The sequence below is a fragment of the Muntiacus reevesi genome, chromosome 3 (assembly GCF_963930625.1).
Source record: "Muntiacus reevesi chromosome 3, mMunRee1.1, whole genome shotgun sequence".
In the NCBI taxonomy this organism is placed as follows: Eukaryota; Metazoa; Chordata; class Mammalia; order Artiodactyla; family Cervidae; genus Muntiacus; species Muntiacus reevesi.
The window spans coordinates 60,778,197-60,791,405 of record NC_089251.1 but is presented as its reverse complement, the minus strand read 5'-3'; the positions used below and the strand labels follow the sequence as shown (position 1 = coordinate 60,791,405).

At 45.1% G+C, this 13,209-nt stretch overlaps 1 pseudogene; it reads right to left on the bottom strand.

The window, feature by feature from the left end:
• Positions 1 to 5,606: 5,606 nt before the first annotated feature.
• LOC136162778 (bublin coiled-coil protein pseudogene) lies at positions 5,607 to 5,855 on the bottom strand (annotated as a pseudogene).
• Between the last annotated feature and the right edge of the window lie 7,354 nt (positions 5,856 to 13,209).

Sequence of the window (13,209 nt, the reverse complement as noted above, 5' to 3'; positions counted from 1 at the left end):
ATTTGCTGGCAACCCTGGGAAAACCACTTAACCTCTCTGAACTTAACCTGTTTTTCCATCTGCTTCCTCTAAGAAGCAGAATAGAAGATCTCAAAAGGGCTCAGGATGGGTATGATTCTGCCTAATAAGGTTATGATGAGGATGAATTGAGATAAACCTTGTGAACTGCTTAGCTGAATGCCTGGCATACAGTAAGCACTCAATGTAAATGTTCACTATAATTATCAGTTGTGATATGCACAGCCTGGGCTCACCAACTTGAAACAGAATTTTCAGTCCTATTCCATTGTCCTGTTAGAATACCATCTTTGAGCCTAAGATCAAGCAACAGGTAAATTCACACCAGCTGCAGAAAACTGTATCTATAGCCACAGGTGAGTCTGTGAAACTTTAGAATCATCAGGATGACATAAAGTAGAGCACAAAGAGCCCCCTGAAGTCATTAATTCAGGCGGTTCCTTTGAGGAGGGGCAACATTACCCCCAAATCAGACCAATCCTACATCCTAATTACATGCTTGCTAAGCCTCAGTGTATCAAAGACCTGTCCTGCCTAACTACTACCTTATGTGGCTTGTATCATTCACTTGGTCTCTTCAGTTTCCTTCTTCTGCACACACAGAAGACTGCATGTCCCAGACTTCCTTGCAGTCTGAGCTGAGTAGCTGTGGTTGGTGATACTAACTTTCATATCCAGTAATTAAAGCATCCATGAGATTCTCCATCTCTCTTTTTCTCTTTGGTTGCAACTTACATGCATGTATGTATTTATGTCTGCCAGGTTATGATGTAAATTATATTTCTTAATGTGGTTTGTAGTCCAAAAAATGGAAAGCTTAGAGCAACCTCATGAGGTAGGTCTTATCTCCATTTCACAGCTAAAAGCATCATTCAGAAGGGCTAAGTGATTTTTCAAAGTCACAAAGTTACTAAATGGTGACACTGGTGCTTGGGTGGAGGTCGGGTTGCCACCAAGCTCTTGTGTATGCTAGTCTTCATCACAGCTGGTATAGCCAGCAGCCACTGGCCCAAGGCCACATTGGCCAGCTCCACCCAGGGTGCCTGGGCATGGAACCTCCACCCTTACCTGGCCCTTCACACATTTTTAGGAGTTATGTGTGAAAGTTTCAGTGGCTTCTATTTGCATATATTTTAAACAGATGTCCACAAACACACACATACAAATTTTTCAGCCTATCGTAAAATAGGTCAGTTTGTATTTGATTTCTCCCAAGTGGTATTGAAAACCACAGAAGAAAAACCCAGAGAAAAAGGCTGGCTGATGCCAGTCCAGTGGTGGCAAAGGGAGACCTGATATTTATAAATCACGAGCATCAGATGGAAAATAAAGAAGAAACAGAATCCATTCTTGTAAGGCTGGATGAGGTAAAACAGAAAAAATCTGAACTCTAACAAGACCTATCCATCCCACTTATTTTCATTGATTCCTTAAGTGCATCTATGGACAACTCAAAACCAAGATACTGTGTATCTTGAAGATCGGTTATAAAAATTCCTGGGAGCTTTACCCCCTTAAATATCAATCAACATGGTTATGGATTTGGATCCTAAGATGCTTATTAGGCCTTGACTCTTTGGAGAACATGAACATTTTGCCATTCAGTCCAAAAGCTGGAACCAGCAGTCATGGTCTGATTCTGTTTTTAGACAACATACAGGCATAGTACCGTCACCCCACTGGGGAAAAGCAGGGCCACCGCTACAAGTGTGCAAATAACCAAAGTGCTAAAGAAGACCAGCACCATGAGCTTTTACCTAGAAGTGACAGACAGCACAGGCTAGCCAAGCCCCAGGAAGGGAGGGCTGTGCTCAGCAGGTGGCATATGGTGTAGGATCTCCAGCCTCCTGGCCAGTAGAGAGGCTTCCTGCCTCCAGGCAAACAGGCTGAGTGCGCACGGGAGGCAGGCACCAAAATGAACAGGATTCTAAGAGCACTTCTCACCCACTCTAACTGAGGTCTCTTCTATTCCATCAGAGACTCACCAGAATCACCACTACACCAGACAGAACTTTCTGCTTCTCTGAGAGTCCCCTGAAGAGTCCCCTTAAAGCCATAAAAGGTTAACAAGACTGACTCTGTAACCCCCACACGCTGCCCAAACAGTTCCATCCTCAAACCCACATTACAGGCACACACCGACTACTCATGACTCCCAGACCCTTTCTGGCTGACGGAGAACTCCTTGAGGCGGGATCTTTCACATTGAATATTTCCAGCTCAAATATTCCATCAGAAACGTTTGGAGCCCTATCTGAGCTCACACGTTCTGGCATGGCCTTGCCCACGCCCCTCCCTATCCACCCCCAAGAAATAGCAGTCTGATGTCCCCTCTCTTCTTCCCTGTCTCTTTGGGAAGGGAAGACGTTATGCACTAACCTAACGAGTGTATTTAAAAATTGCAGCTGACTGCCATAGTAAATTCATGTCATGTTTTTTTTTATGATAGATAATATTTCAGAGACACAGTCCTGAATGGAACCAAAAAAATAAAAAAATCTTCTTAGAAAAACAATTTCTGTTCAGAAATTCAGCTGCCCACTTTCAGCTGTTACTTCTATAGAGAAAACACAATCTGAATTCCGCAGACAGGCGACAAAGCCAGCTAAGAACTGGTGTATAGGAGGACTTTGTATGTAACTTATACCCAATGTGGGGAACTCCAGTCATGGTACTGCAACTTTAAATCTCATTAAACCCCTTCTAGGTATCAAAGGTAGGCCAGTCGTGCCATTTCCTGAGTCCTGTCAAGTACAGGTTACAGGAAATTGACAAAAGAGCTTCCATTATCTAGCCAAATTTCACATGGCCCTATTATTAAGATGCTGCCTAGTTTGATCACTCTCTTAATCTATCAAAATTCCAAAAGGATAATCTTTTAAAAGCTTCCCCCCTTCCCACCCTTCCAACCCCCAGCCCTTCCTTTTGTTGCTTAAATCAAGAGAAGCTGATTTTGTGCAAAGTTTGGAGGAGAGACATGCTGGTAGCTGACAAAAAACAAACACGAGACTTTTCTACCTGGAAACTGTTCCCTTTGATTCAAGACTGAATGTCACCACTTTGTAAACAAAGAAGATGATTAAAAAATGCTGCCTTGCTTGCTTGCTTTTTATTTTTATTTTTAAAGCCCAGAGTCTTCCCACAGTAGCTGGCACTCTGAGAAACCCCTATTAGGCACACCAGAAGAAGATTCAAAGGAATTGCGTGCTCTTCACTGGTTTTACTTTATAAGCCAGGGGCCACCGAAAGAAAACAGAGCCTCCCATCCAGGTGTCCCTGCTTGGCAAAATAAGGGATGCAGATTGATGTGATCTGGAGGTGCCAGATATTAACATCCTCAGACCTCCGCCAGGCACACTGCCAGGCCAGCTCCAGAGAGTCCTTTAAGGGCAGAGCAGGACCCACTTGCTCTCCTGGCCATCTCCCCACAAAGGGCTTCTATTCCGGGACCCCACTGGAAGGCAGGTGCCCCTCCCCCCTCACGCAGGATGAGCGGGGAGCTGAACGGGCATGCAAGACGGACTGCCTGCATTATTGATTTAAAACGGCCAGCTGACAGTACACCGTGCCTCCTCCTATTTATTTCCACAAGGTACATCTTTCTCTAAACTGAATTGTCTTTGATTTAAAAGCCGGGGTGTCTCCCCCGCCCCACCCCACCTCCAAAGAAACTGAATCCCATCTCGACACAGCTGCTCAAAGGCAGCCGGGTGGCTGTTACCTACTGAAGAGAGCTTTTGTGCTTCCGAGAGGAAGACAAGGCCGGCGCTGTGAACGTAATTTTTGATCATCCTGTTTAAATACACTGTGTGTCAATCAGAGAAGTTTGAAGAGCATTATAATTACAAAATATATCCCTGCTCTATAATCAGTATTGTTTGTTACAGTGGCCTGCATGGTGATAACGGTTTCAATATGCAATCCGCGGAACTTACAAATGCCCATTTTACTTGTGCATTTAGGAAATACACTAGAAAGAAGAGAACAAATAAAGGGGTACTACATTGGCCAATAGCACATTTTGATGCTGGGTTATCCTCCCTGTGACGGCAACAGTAACGCTGACTTTAATGAAATGTCCCACTTTGGGGGACATTTGGTAGCCTCAACCCTCTGGCATGGAACAGTGGGGTCAGGACTCTGGGTTCATTAAATGATTAACTACTGCCTCAATTTTACTTCTACCTTGGGTGGGATGTTGCAGGACTCAGCCTGAGCCAGGCACACCCCCACAGTCACCTGCAGGCTCTGTGTCTGTGTGTGTGTGTGTGTGTGTGTGTGTGTTCTTAAAAGGCAAGAGCCAGAAGGCCTACAGAGACATCTGGATGGGAGAGGCAGAACTGACTTCATCTGCTTAACTTTTAAAGCCTTGTACCTACTAACAGGCAAAGTAAATATGAATTTTAAAAGAGGCCTCTAATACACTCTCAGCCTTTCCTTCACTTTGAAAACTGATTAGTAAATCTATCCATCCAACATCTCCCCACTCCGGGTGGGCTTTCTTCTCACCCACCGCCCACAGGACCCTCTGCTTTGACAGCAGGGTGGTCTGCCAGCACTCCAGGGCCTAAAGAATGGACTGGACAAAACTTGTGACCTTCCTGGGAGGCCCTCATGAGCCATCACAGAGAGGCAAGCTCCAGGCAAAAGAAAGGGTTTGCTTTCACCGGCTTCCTTACACCTACAGTGTCAAAATGCAATACTTTTTAGGCTGCTATCCCATGCTGCCCACCCCCTGGATCTAGCCTTGCAATTCACCCTCCCTATAGAAATCCTCTTAGTCACATGGTGTGGGGACACCATGCTGAATACTCCTGACCAGAATTTCTGCACCCACCTTTGACAGTGCCCCTTTTCCAGCCCTCCTGTTCCCCCCATCTTGATCCCACCAGGTCTGCCCCATATCCACCTGCCTCCCTGTGCAACAACACCAGATCTGACTCTCAGGGTCTCTCCTTTGACACCTGGTACATGCATCCTTCAAAAATTACTGCGGATGATGACTACAGCCATGAAATTAGAAGACACTTGCTCCTTGGAAGAAAAGCTATGTAAAAAGTAAAAGTAAAAAGTGTAAAAAGTAGAGTGTAAAAAGACAGTGTAAAAAGTAGAGTGTAGTGTAAAAAGACATCACTTTGACAACAAAGGTCTGTATAGTCAAAGCTGTGGGTTTTTCCAGTAGTCACGTATGGATGTGAGAGTTGGACCATAAAGAAAGCTGAGTGCTAAAGAATTGAGGCTTTAGAACTATGGTGTTGGAGAAGACTCTTTTTTTTTTTTTGGTGTTGGAGACCCATTTAATGTGGACACCCTAGGCCTGGGCAGAGTGGGAAGTGCCCAGGAGTTAGGCAGACAGGCATGGTGGGTGAGCCGTGGCCCACATCTGGCTCCAGGAAGGGATGCTGGGAGGTGCGGTCTGGCCCAGGCACACCAAGGGAAGTACCAAAAAGGTGGCCTAGGCAGGCAGACCCCCCCAAGGAGATCTGTCGGCCAGGCCTTGAGAAGGTATTTAAGCCAGGTGGTGAGTGTCCAGGCCGGAGCCTGGCCCAGCAAGGCAGGGTTGGGACCTGGCTGGGGGCTCCCAGAACCTAGAGGCTGGCATCACTGGGGGTCTCTCCAAGCTGCTGCTGGAACTCAAGGCGTGTCTGCCAGTTGGATTCAAGAAGTTCCTGGAGGTAGGCATAGAAGTGGTCATTCTTCTCCAGGTGGTCCAGACAGGAGTTGATCTGGTCCAACACGGAGTTGATGGCAGTGTATTCTCCTTCCCCGAAGCTGTCTTCCTCGCGTCTCGCACCCGCCCCCACTGGCATGCCCAGGTCCCCATTGGGACCCCACATTGCAGACTTGGGTGCCGCAAGGGCCGCGAGATGATGGAACGCGGTGACGATCTCGTCGACAGCCGGCACGGGTCAGAAGCTGGAGGCGGTGAGTGGAACTCCGGGCCAGAAATCGGAGACTCGAGAGTCCCTTGGACAGCAAGGAGATCAAACCAGTCAATTCTAAAGGAAATCAACCCTGAATATTCATTGGAAGGACTGGTGCTGAAGCTGAAGCTCCAATCCTTTGGCCACCTGATTTGAAGAGTGAATTCATTGGAAAAGACCCTGATGCTGGGAAAGATTGAAGGCAAAAAGAGAAGAGGGACACAGAGGATAAGATGGTTGGATGGCATCACCGACTTAATGGACATGAGTCTGAGCAAACCCCGGGAGATAGTGAGGATCAGGGAAGCCTGGTGTGCTGCAGTCCATGGGGTCACAAAGAGTCAGACATGACTTAGTGATTGAACAACAACAATATGCATCCTTCAGCAAAGTTACAGAATTTTAGAGGAGAATGCAGCCTGACACATAATCTTAGTTGCAGCACCCTTAGTTCTTCAGGTGAGGAATCTGAGTGCAGACTGTGGATTCACCATCCTCAGATCAGAGATCCTACCTCCAGGCCATGTAGCCTCATAAGCTTCTAGAGGGCAAGCTCCCAGGCTGCCGCTTCTCCCCATTCTCTCCAGAGCCTCCACGGTGGTCCTCCCCAAAAAGGAGCATGAAAGAGTTGGTGAATGAAATTCCTGCTGCCATACTCATTTACGTTCGCTGACTATTCTGAGGCTATAAGTTCTCTTTTTAGTATTTGCACAGTGTATAACTTTCTCCAAAGTAAATTACCTACTATTTAAAGGCCAGGTGGTCCTCATCTCACCTTTTTCTCTCTTCCTCTATTTCCCCTCTCTTTAAACTGAATCCTTTGTCAAGGTAATGGACATCTTCCTTCATTGTGACCGTTTTTCTTCACAATTGTCACACCACAGGCTTTCAGTCCAAGGTCCCAAATTCTGGATCCTGTTCCAGGGAAGGACAGATAAAATCGAAGGTCAGGAGAAAGCCTGCAGAGGGGAGGAAGCAGGAACCCTGCCACTCTCTGAGTCCTGGTCCTTATATATCAGACTGTACCACACCCCATGCTCTGCAGAGGCCATGGCAGCCCTCATTTTCTGTCAAGTCTAATATTACCAGGTTTTGCCTGCTTCACTCTCAGAGTTTTTAATCAAAAAAATTTTTTTTATTTTAAGCAAGGCCAAGAAGTGGCCACTGTCACCTATTAGTAAAGTCACGTGAGAGAGCACAAACAGGCACACAGTGTGTATTGAGTTCAGGGGTAACATCGGCGTGGGGTATATAGGGATGTCTTCAAATGGGATTTGAAATGGGCCTGAAAAGACAAATTGGATTTGGACAGTGTTTCAAGTGGGGAAGGAGACAAAGTCACAGGAATAAAATCCAACACAGCAGGAGGTAATTAACCAGACTGAGGATGAACAATTCACCTTCAGATATCCACCAGTGACACAGTCAAGAAGGATTTCCTACTATAACTCAGGTGAGTTGGGAAACGGGGACTGAGCAGGAAGAGAAGGATGGAAGGTGGGGTAACCTCTGGGAGGCAAAAGCAACCAAATGTTATTCCAGAGGCCCCGACCCTAAGGCAGAGGACCTTCATAAAGTTGCTCAAGAGTGTTGGGACGGGCCCTCGGGACATTTCCTTGCCTGTGTCCCCCTCCCAGGCAGCAGCCGCCACAGAAGGGATCATGAAATATTAATTCTATCTGATCTGGGGCCACCCAGGCAGAATCATGTCACATGATACTTTAATGACCACAATTCAGGCAACATAGTCTGGCTGTGAAGGAAGAACTCCTGTCCCAGCCCAAAGGTGCTCATGTAATAGGAAGGAACAGGAAGGAGGACTCAGAAATCTAGCATGAGACCCCCCTGAACGCTCCAGGGTTCCCTGAGAGCCTGCTCTGCCTTTGCGGGATAGACAGGCATCTACCACCTCTCAGCCATTCCTCATCACCACTACGTGAGCTGTTCTTCTGTGTATGGTGTCACTCCAGAACTAATAAAATGTGAAAGTCTAATTGTATTAGCAATTTCCCATCATATTCTATTAATATGTATCATATTGGTATCCATTTTCACTAATGTGACATGAAAGGCAGTAATGTGATTACTTTTTTAGTGAAAACAAATGTTAATGTAATTAAATGTTGACCACATAGGCTGGGAGATACAGCAACCAGTAGGTATTTGAGACTTTCTTCCTCTAGAAGAAAAGGAGGAGGCGGAGGAAGAGAGAGGCGTCAATCAGAATTAGGATATTTTAAGTGTGCCATGAAAATTCATGGTCAAAACCTGCCAATAATAGAGCTCTTCTCTAGGACAGTGCCTGGCACATTTTATGTTAACAGGGAGACTATAGCATATAGCGGAGAAGGCAATGGCAACTCACTCCAGTGCTCTTGCCTGGAAAATCCCATGAACGGAGGAGCCTGGTAGGCTGCAGCCCATGGGGTCAAAAAGAGTTGGACACAACTGAGCGACTTCACTTTCACTTTTCACTTCCATGCATTGGAGAAGGAAATGGCAACCCACTCCAGCGTTCTTGCCTGGAGAATCCCAGGGATGGTGGAGCCTGGTGGGCTGCCATCTATGGGGTCGCATAGAGTCGGACACGACTGAAGTGACTTAGCAGCAGCAGCAGCAGCATAGCATATAGAGATAAGACATAATTGTTGACATCAGAGTCTGGCTTCATACTCTGGATTTTTCTAGCTGAGAACTTTGGGCAAATTAATTTCTTTAAGCCTCAGTCTCAGTATTTGAATAATGGAGATAATAACAGCACCAGGCTCAGAGGTTCTTGTTAGAATTAAATAAGATTATGTTTATAAAACACTTAGCCCTGTGGCTGGCACATAGTAAATGCTCACAAAATATTAGAAAGTACTGCTGTGGTGCACAAAGGAGTAGACTAAAGTTTTTATCCAATGATCCTAGCTCCTGTTTAAGCATGTAGCCCCTTGGAATATGCCTTCATTGTCCTGGAATAATCTACTTTCTTAGAATGAGTGAGCTTTTAGGCTCAAATTTCCAAACAGAACAAGTTGGGGGGGGGGGGGGGAAGCGTTGTTTTTTGTTGTTTTGCTTTCATCCAGGTCCTTGTCCCTTCTTGCTAATTCAGAAGTGAAAATCCAAAGCTCTTTTCTATGCCCACCAGAAAATAAGGGAAATATTTAGTAGCAGATTCAGCTCATTCCAGGGAATAAGAGGGTAGGAATTGACCGCTTCTCACACCAGTTAGGTGGTCAGTGTCCAAGCAAGATGTGGCAGGTGAGCCTTTTAGGGTCTCTTCCCCACCAGGGTTCCTTGAGCAGGAACGCCAGGGACAGGGGAGAGGTCCCGCGGGCTCTTGGTGCTTGTCTCTGAGTGGGACTAGCGCAAGACAACATGGATTCGGGCTTCCAAACACTCCCAGAGCAATTTCTGCCTGGAGTGGCACCACGTCATTTCCAAGCTTGCTTCTGACTGCAAGAGCCTCTGGTTCCACAACACTCACCCGAATGAATCAACCTACTCAGTCATCAAGCTCAACTTCTAACAAGCAACTCAAAACTTCTCCATCTTCTGGCATCCCTAAAGAAGAACTCGCCCTCGGGTATTTAGAAAGTGTGCCTATGAAGTATGATTGGACTTGTCCAAGGTACCTAGTGTCCTTCAGTTCCAGTACATGATCAAACTTTCATTTTTACATCAGAAACAAAGATCCATGTATCAAAGCTATGGTTTTTTGACTAGTCATGAATGAATGTGAGAGTTGGACTGTAAAGAAGGCTGAGTGCCAAAGAATCGATGCTTTTGATCTGTGGTTCTGGAGAAGACTCTTGAGAGTCCCTTGGACTGCAAGGAGATCAAGCCAGTCAATCTTAAAGGAAATCAACCCTGAATATTTATTGGCAAGACTGATGCTGAAGTTCCAATACTTCGGCCACCTGATACGAAGAGCTGACTCATTGGAAAAGACCCTAATGCTGGGAAAGACTGAAGGCAGGAGGAGAAAGAGACAACAGAAGATGAGATGGTTGGATGGCATCACTGACTCAAGGGACATGAGTCTGAGCAAACTCTGGGAGATGGTGAAGCCTGGCGTGCTGCAGTCCATGGGGTCACAAAGAGTAGGACCCGACTAAGTGACTGAACAACAATATACTTGGAGCCTTATGTAATTTAGCATTATATTGGACTGCCCTTTTCATAAATGAGGTTTATTTATTAAGCATAATGCTCAGCACTGTATTTAATACTCACAGCAACCCTCTGAGACAGGCACAGTAACCCCACTTTACAGATAAGGCAGCTGAGATTCAGAGAATGGCCAGTAGGGGCAGAACCAAGAGTTAACTCCGATATTTCTCCCCAGAGAACCACCTGTCTTTGTAGGAAAATGCCTTTTATTGCCAGGGTTACTAGAAGCTCACTGAAGGCAGGACTTGCCTTTAACCATATCCAGTGAAATCGGGAGCTCTGGGTTTCATTCCTGTCTCCACTTCTCACCAATGTCATGAACGTGAACTGTCACATGACTGCTCCAAGCAGGGTAGCCATGTGATTTACAGTCCAGATCATGACACATCTGAGACTGAAAGGGAGAACTAATTACACAGGACGCTGGCACAACAGACACATCAGGGCTAGCCTAAGGGTATGGCAACGTGTCTCACACAATCATTTGCAAAACACCGCAAAGTAGGGAGGTGGGATGAAACATCAAGGTTACCTCCCGGACTGAAAACTTGGATTCCTTGAGTATAGTAAGGTGGCAGGGGTTGGGGGGGGGGAGGGGGTGGTGAGGAGAAATATATTCAACATATTCATTTTGACAGGTAACCAGAAACACAAAATGGTGACTATTGAATACTGAGTGAAGGGTGCACAGGAAACAAGTGATATGACAGGAGGGCATTTGTTTTAATTCTGAAAAACACTACAAAACACATAAAAGAAAAACCATCTCTCATCTCACTGACTATAGCCCTCTTGGTACATTTTTCTTCCTTGATTTGTACCTATGTTTAGACAACATAACTACATATAAACATACATCCTTGAAAAAGTTTGAAAAGAGCCAGGTATAGTTAGCAGTTCTGGTTTTTCATTGCTGCTCCAAGGATTTGTCCCTTTCTCTCATACACCCGTGTGTGCACACGCTCAGCCGTTCAGACATGTCTGACTCTTTGCAACCCCGTGGACTGTAGCCCTCCAGGTTCCTCTGTCCATGGAATTTTCCAAGGAAGAATGCTGGATTGGGTTGCCATTTCCTATTCCAGGGGATCTTCCTGAGCCAGGAACTGAACCCAAGTTTCTTGTGTCTCCTGCATTGGCAGGTGGATTCTTTACCACTGCACCACCTGGGAAGCTCAGTGATTCACCTTTAATAAAGTTTCTCCAGCTTAACTCTACATGGGTGTAACTACCATAAGAAAATAAGAGAAAAAAAATAAACATACATCTTTTTTTAAGTGAGTGACACTGTCAGTCTGCACTGTGCTTATTCTCACGTCTGCATATAAAGACTTATCTCATAAGATAATGAGGGTTTCCCAGGTGGCACAATGGTAAAGAATCTGCCTGCTAATGGAGGAGACACAGGAGACCCAGGTTCTATCCCTGGGTCGGGAAGATCTCCTAGAGTAGACAATGGAAAACTACTCTAGTATTCTTGCCTGGAGAATCCCATGGACAGAGGAGCCTGGCAGGCTACAGTCCATGGGGTCATAAAGAATAGGCCATGACAGCACAGCACACAACACAATACAGTAACTTCCCATCACATGGATGAAGCTGTAATCTCACCATTTTCCCTCTCACTGGACATTTAAGTTGTGATCAACTACTTCATAACCAACTATAAAGAATGTCACTATACATCCGTCATTATACAGACACAATACTCCTGTTATATTATACTTTTAGGTACTTAATATGATCATTTTAAAGTCTAAGAAATTCAGTCCAACCACTCACCAGAGAGGCTGTACCAATACACCCATTTCCACCCACACTGTATGAGTCTGCCCATTTCCCAGCATGTTTGCCGGCATCAAATTGTCTCCATTTTTTCAAATCTCCAAGGTTAAAAAAAAGTATATGTTACTGATTAATTAACATTTCTTTAATAACTTGGAAGGCTTTCTTCTCAAATGTTTATCAGTCATTTTTTCTTTAAAAATACAAAGTACGTTTTCCCCTATTTTTTCTATCTATTGTCCTTTACTTTTTGCTTCATAAAACCTCTTTGTATACTAAGAATATTAATCCTTTATATGTGATACAAATATCTTTTCCCAAAAGTTGGTCATTTGTCTTGTGAGTTGGTTTATATCATCTTTTGTCAAGTACCAAACGTTGTGCTTTTGAGTGTTACGTTTCCATTTTTCTTTCTCCAAGGCCTCTGGGGTTCCTATATTCCTTTGAAAAGTATCCTAACCCCAAAATTTATCAGAATATTATCCACAGAAGTTCTGAGGATGGAAGTCCCCTGGAATCAATCAGAAACAGGGCTGGGTAGGAGCCAGGTTTCATCTGCCCAGCGGGATTCCTGGCAAGCCCAGGGGAACACGTGCATCAAGACTGCTCCGCTTCACTCCCCAAAAGGCCCAAAGGGCAGAGAAGAGTGAATCCACCCTGCCAGGGCTCTGGGGTCCTAGCTCAGTTCTTAGAAATCCCAGGCTTTAAGGATTCATTAGAATTTTGTTTTCTACTTCATAATTTACTGAGATGTATTTTGCTATAAAAGTAATATTTTGATTACTAGCCAATGAAATCATTTAACTTCCCCTCCTTGAAATCATACCCCAGATTTGTTTGGCAATACTGGGTACCTCTGGCAGTATCTAAACCCCAGTTCTTGGGACTCCCCTTGGTAGTCCAGTGGTTAAGAATCCACCTTCCAATGCAGGGGACTTGGGTTCAATTCCTGGTCAGGAAACTAAGATCCCACATGCCACAGGGCAGCTAGAGAAGCCTGCACACTGCAATGAAAGGTCCTGAGTATGGCAACTAAGACCCAAAACAGTAAAATAAGTTAACAAATATAAAAAATTTTTTAATTTAAAAATGAGCCCCAGTTTGAGACATTTTGAACACCGTTTTTAAAATGAGATCAAAGCAGAGAGGAGAGACAGAGAGTTGACCAGTTCTACAGATTAGGGAACTTTAAGCTACTGTCAGGATTGGCCATCATGGGAATCTGACCCAAGTGCCAAACCGGAGGGGCAAGGTCTAGACTCCCTCTTAATGGAATCTGTTGATGCCCTCTTTCCCTCCCCAATCCTGCCCTTTGCCCACAGTGGTC